The 6000-nt window shown below is 43.8% G+C and overlaps 1 protein-coding gene across 3 annotated transcripts in view; it reads left to right on the top strand.

Moving 5' to 3' along the window:
* The first annotated feature begins 5223 nt into the window (after window positions 1-5223).
* IL15 (interleukin 15) overlaps window positions 5224-6000 on the top strand; it is a 76710-nt gene continuing 75933 nt past the window's right edge. For 2 of the 3 annotated variants that reach the window (XM_028102359.2, XM_028102356.2), the window contains exon 1: window positions 5224-5370. The gene's annotated coding sequence lies outside the window, so the exon portion shown is untranslated. Of the gene's footprint in view, window positions 5371-5592; window positions 5902-6000 lie in introns of those variants that run through there. The other variant, XM_028102357.2, reaches the window with a different exon arrangement.

Raw genomic sequence — 6000 nt, 5'->3', positions numbered from 1 at the left:
CATCGGGTTCCCTGCTTAGTGGGGTATCTGCTTCTCCAACCCTTTCTCCCTCTGCCCTCCCCCCTGCTCGTGCTGTCTCTCTCTCTCTCTCAAATAAATAAATAAAATATTTTTTAAAAATGGATAATGAAATACATGCAAGAACAAACAAGAATACTACTTAGAGATAGAAAGGATAGAAAGTCATAGTTACGATTATGACTTTCTCAGCAGACATTTTTATGCATCATCTTTAAATTGGCCATTATTGGTGATATCCAGTATAGTCCCATTCCAGCCTCAAATGTTCTGTGTCCAAAAAATGTAGGAGCTCATTGGAAATACACAGCTTCACTCCTATGTCTCTCTAATAGGGCAAGCATGTGTTTTGGCCCTAGGTAACTTTCATCTTTGGACCCCATCCTTATTCACACCTCAACTTTGGTCTTCATCACTATGCCATCATCAGATAAGGATGATGTGGCAGAGAGAAAGAGACAGAGACAGAGAGAGAAGTTATATGAACATTGCATAACCCAGGATTTGGGGCTTGGGGTCTTCCACCCATGTACTCTTCCCTAAGTGTGTTTAACCTGGTGTCTGGTCTCTTCTTTTGCTTTTCATTGTGAGTATTAGATTGATTTAATAAATCATGCTGTTTATCTTAATTTGGGCTGTAAGCATTTTCATTTTTGTTCTTCCATGATGGTAACTGGAGGCCAGCATTTCATCACGGTCATTTCCCATACAACAATACCGATAATAACAAAACTAATGGTATTTTAACAGATGACTATGAGCCTTCTATTGGCATGGTTGATATTTGTCGGAGTGTTTCTGAAAATTGATTTTGATAAATGTTTTGAAGACAGTTTAGTTTAAAAACTCAATGAAAAGTGATTGTAGTATTAGATATAGACCACAGAATTAAGTTATGTAAATTATCAAATTATTTCATGATACTTGCAAAGAACTATTATGTACATTTATACACATGTACATATATAACATGAATGTATATGCGCATTTGTATATATGTTTATATGTGCATACATACCCACATATCTACGTGTAGATCTGTAAGTTCTCTGATTTTGATTCTAGCAAGAATTTAAAACTGTGAAAAGACAGGTGAAATTATTTCTCACCAAAATAAATTCAACTAACTTTTATTCAGGACCTGTTTGCCAGCCGCAGAATCAAAATCAAAATCGATGTCAGTTCAACTTTTTTTTTTGTCAGATATGTCAATATGCATCTACCTTTGCTATCAACTTTAGTTCACACCTTTTTGTTAAGGTGGTTACATGTTGTAAGAAATGCATAAATTTCTGTTATAGAGCTAATTCAAGAAAATATGTATTTTCCCCCTATCCATGAGGAAAAGTAAAATCCCTTTTTATGGTTAATCATTGAAATAAATACCATCACAAATCATATTGTGTACATTTATGATACACTTTCACTATAAATCTAAGTAAGATAAGTAAAGTATTTGCACTAGATTTTGATTAGCAAGTTCAGCCTTAAAAGATCATTTGGTACAGTGTCAGCACATGAAATGATCTCTTGGTTCTACTTAAACCTCTCCCCCCCAATTGCTATCTATCCAAACATTAAAGATTCTGTATACACTTAAGTACATTAAGAGTTCAGTATGTTACAGTTTAACTGTTTATAATTCCCCTGCAGCTTGAAAGTAGGTGTCCTTTCTCTTCCTTTGCCATGGGTACATCTGACTCAAACACAATCCCGTGTCTCTGATAGGAACCAGCAGCTAGCTCTGCGGTGTCCAATCTGCAGCGGAGCTCCGCCAGCCTTTGGCCAGTCACTTTATTCAAATACCGTTTTGTAGTGGGGCTGTAACACCCAGAGTGGTTTCATTACAGAAATACAATGAAATCAGGTAGCAGAAATTCATGGAACTGATGAGCTTCCTTCCTAGTGGTGGCTAAAATTACTCTAGAGCAAACAAAATTGGACTGAGAGACACTGCCTGGAAGTCAATGGCTTCTTTCCTCAGGAACCCTTTGTTTTACAAACAGTGGAGGGTAGTTGTCAATTCAGAGGCGGCAGAGGGTAGGGGTGTATACTTAAGCCAGGCCACTGAAGTTCAAATCCTTACTGGGCAAGTCAGTTGTATGGGACCTTAGGCAAGCCGTGTAATTTCTCTGGGCTTTGGTTTCTCCATCTGTAAAATGGAAATAGTTCATATCTCATACCATTGCTAAGTATTGCTAAAACAAAACACAAAAAAACACCAAACAAAAAAAACAAACAACCCCCAAGAAAGAAAAACCAGAGTTGGGGGGGCAACCTTGAGCTAAAGCTGCATTTCAGGCATGTTTTAATCAAAATGGAAACTTGAGGGGTCTTGGGCCAGGTTTTTTAAAGACCAAAAGTCAACTTAGTTCTCGGCCTGTGGTTTGTTCTTAGGATCATAAATAAGGTCACAGTCATAGACTTTGAACACTAAATCAGATGAGCTAACTTTTAACTTCTTCCACGTCATCTCAAAAGCTATTAGAAACATTTATTAGTAATTTCTTTTAAAGACAACTGCCCAGTTGGCAACCATTGTCTTTGGAATGAAAAATCAGATATTTAAAATTTATTGAACTATGATTTTATTATTAATTCTGTAAATTCAAAGAATGGTTATTATAATCCCTCCTGTGAGGTTTAGTTAACTTTTACATCTTTCTATGTTATAATTTTATGAGTTATCTTACAGTGGTTTCAAATTATTTCATCAATCTTTGTCTTTGTTTTTAATTTATACAGTGGAATTTACTTGTTCATTGGTGTAAGTTTCAGTATCTTGCCAAACACTCTGTGGCAACTGAAAATACAAGTTGCTTATATGAGACTCTTCTGTTTGAGTGCAGTGCAACAAAAACAAATTATGCTGAAAACCCAACATCATTGAATTGTAGGCACTTACGTAACTAATTCAAAAATACTTTTATTTTCTGTAATTAAGAAGACAAATTTGACCTACATCTTTGGGAGGCAAATAATAGGGCAAAGCATATTTTATGGCTAGAATAATTTTCAATTTCACTGTATTATTACTTATGTTTTTTTATCTCCCCAACTTGACCAAATGCTTTATATCCCATTCAGCCCATCTTGTTGCAGAACTCACATATATTAGAAGCTTGATCAATATTTATAGACCAATTTTATTATTCTTATGTGTTCAGATTATAGTTTAAAACTCAGGTTTATGAAGAAAAGTCCCATCAGTTTCCCAGAGTGTTGTGAAAACCTCTCCAGGTACTCTTGGTGATCCCATGTTCAAAGTGCACTGTCAGACATTGATGCTGCTCAGCCCCCGGGGCGGCGGGGGCGGGGGGGGTGGGCAGCTGGAGCCCGTAGGCTAAGAGCTAAGAGCAGCTTTCTCTAGTGCCCGTGGGCAGCCCAAGCACAGCAGGATCTGAGAGGTGATGATGTGTCCTCTGGCAACAATGATATCAGGCTCTGCTGGTTGATGCTAGGTGTAGCCAATAACGTTTCTTACTGTCTGGACATCTATGTCGGCTACCGGCTGCACAACACACCCCATAAGGGTGCTGAAGGAGGTATGGGAGGAGTTCACTTTGCAGGAGTCCAAGAAGCTCTGCCATAGTCCAAGTTGATAAGACACAGATCCCCTTCTCCATTCCTAATCTGTACATTCACATGTACACATACTGTCCTCCTATTGTGGCTACTACCTTTGTAACAGAATCCAATCCAGGTGCAGACCTGCAGTGAATGCCCATTCTGCAAATCAGAGCTTCAGCATATTGCTATGAAAAAGTCTGATTAGATTTGAGATCATTGGCATTATTACAAGAAAATTCAACATTCCATTGTCTTGGACAGAAAAGAATGTTTAATTTCTTGAAATATAATTTCCAACCATGGTAAATTTTTGAATTGTTGTAAAAATGGTTTTTACAGGGGCGCCTGGATGGCTCAGTCGTTAAGCCTCTGCCTTCCGCTCAGGTCATGATCCCAGAGTCCTAGGATTGAGCCCCACATCGGGCTCCCTGCTTGGCTGGAAGCCTGCTTCTCCCTCTCCCTCTCCCACTCCCCCTGCTTGTGTTCCCTCTCTCGCTGTGTCTCTCTGTCAAATAAATAAATAAAATCTTTTCAAAAAATGGTTTTTACATTTTTATATATCACTTTTTTGTTGATAGTGACTACCTAGAGATCAACTTTTTCATAAAAATATGAAATGATTTTACGTGGAATTTTATGCATATTTAATATTTAAATCACTTCTAATATTTTTCTATTTTTTTAACACATAGGTAATTGTAAATAAAAGGCAGTTAAATGTTTACTAAACTCCAGGGAGCCATATCATTTTTTTCTGTGACATAACTGGAAAATTTGGGGAAGCACCTTCCATTAGGGATTTTCGGTAATTCATAGGTGTTCAAGTTTCCTCAAAGTGTTTTCAAAACTGGGCAAGGACTTTTCTGCTGACTCTGTGTGGCATAAGGAGCACTCAGCTTCAAAGAACTTAGTTCGTTCTTCCAACTGTAAAATACTCTAATACCATTTCACAGGGTCCTATTTAATGGGGCCATGTGCAGTGTTTACACTCGAGTATGCACTAGACTGGAAAAGTGATCCACAGGCAGGCTCATTTCTGCCGGTTCACCCTCCATGTTAACTGCCTTGGACAAAGTAATCATCCCGCTGTCTTATTCCGTCTTCTGCAGTAAGACTTCACCTGAGCCTTCCTTCTTCCAGCCTGCGCTGCGGGCTGAGGGGCTGGTCTGGAGTAGCCGGCCAGCCCAGCCCGATCCTACTACACACTTTTCCCTTGCCTCTGGGCCACTTGCAAGCGCAACCAGCCGCCCAGGTCTCCAGGCTTTTCCGGGGAGGCCTCCCGCCCTCAGCCAGGCTGGGTGGGTGCTGGGGGTGGTCTCGGAGACTTCTTGCGCTTTCCCTGCAGGTGTCCGGGAAGGTACAGGCACAGGCCAAAGCCGCAGTCCCACGTTTCTGCGAGGCGGGGCCGGCGCTCCCTGACCTCCTCCTCCCTCCAGGTTCTGCGCCCCCGGACTTGGCAGTGGCAGAAACCTGCCGAGCGTCCCAGCCTAGGGGGCGGGGAACTTGGACACCTGGGGCAGTCGTTCAGGGTCTGCTGCCACCTTCCCTTCCCCCAGCCTCCGCTGGGGATGTTTATCTTGCCCTGTGCTCCTTGCTGTTTTCTCTTTCACTTTTCTTTTCGCTGGGGGTTGGGACTCCCCTAGGTTCGGGGTGCCCAGGGGGAATCCCGGCTGACTCGCTCGTTGCAGTCGAAGCCCATCGCCAGGGAAGGGAGCCGGGTGGCCGCGCCCGTCCGGCTGCGCCGCTTGCCGCCCCCAGCCCTGCAGCCCGGACTCGATGGAGGTAGAGTTCGGCTTCTTCGCTCTGGGAGGGGCGGTGGTGGTGGTTGAAAAGGGGATGGAATTTTCCCCGAAAGTCTACACTTCGGGCCTCTCCCAGCTCCGGGCGGACCCACCCGTTTCCCGCCACCGGCTCGCGCCGCCCCGCCCTGCCCTCTCACGGGGAACACTTGACCACAACTTTAGTTTTCGGTTGCACTACGCACAGAGGTTTTTCCCCTTCTGACCCTTTATTCCTCCCATGCCCTTGGCTCGCCATCCTCCGCTTCCAGAGGTGCGCAGCTTGCTCGTCCGCTTGCGGGTCCCGCGCGGCTCCTCCGTGCGCTCGCGTCTTTCGGTGTTGCAGGCAGTGGAGTAGGGGGAGGCAGCGCCCCGCGCCGGGCTCTCCCCTCCGCTGACTCTGCAGCTGACCCGCGGAGAGCGAGAGACGTGCGTCTGGCTGCCCCCGCCAAGCTGCCGGTTTCGGAGAAGACGCCGTCTGGCAGCACGGAGCGCTGAGTTCTGCACCTAACCGAGCTCAGAGAGTTCAAGAAAGGTACCGCAGCTCCCCGCTTCTTCCCTGCCGCCTCCCAAACTCCCTGTCGGTGGGCGCAAGGGTGTGTAGGGCCCTGCGCGTCTGTGGCTACCTTTGTTT

Source organism: Eumetopias jubatus, unplaced genomic scaffold (genome assembly GCF_037043125.1).
Source record: "Eumetopias jubatus isolate StellerSeaLion01/CBP00866 unplaced genomic scaffold, mEumJub1_p1.0 scaffold_2, whole genome shotgun sequence".
Lineage (NCBI taxonomy): Eukaryota > Metazoa > Chordata > Mammalia > Carnivora > Otariidae > Eumetopias > Eumetopias jubatus.
Note: the sequence above shows the minus strand (reverse complement) of the source record. Positions and strands in the feature narration are given on the sequence as shown.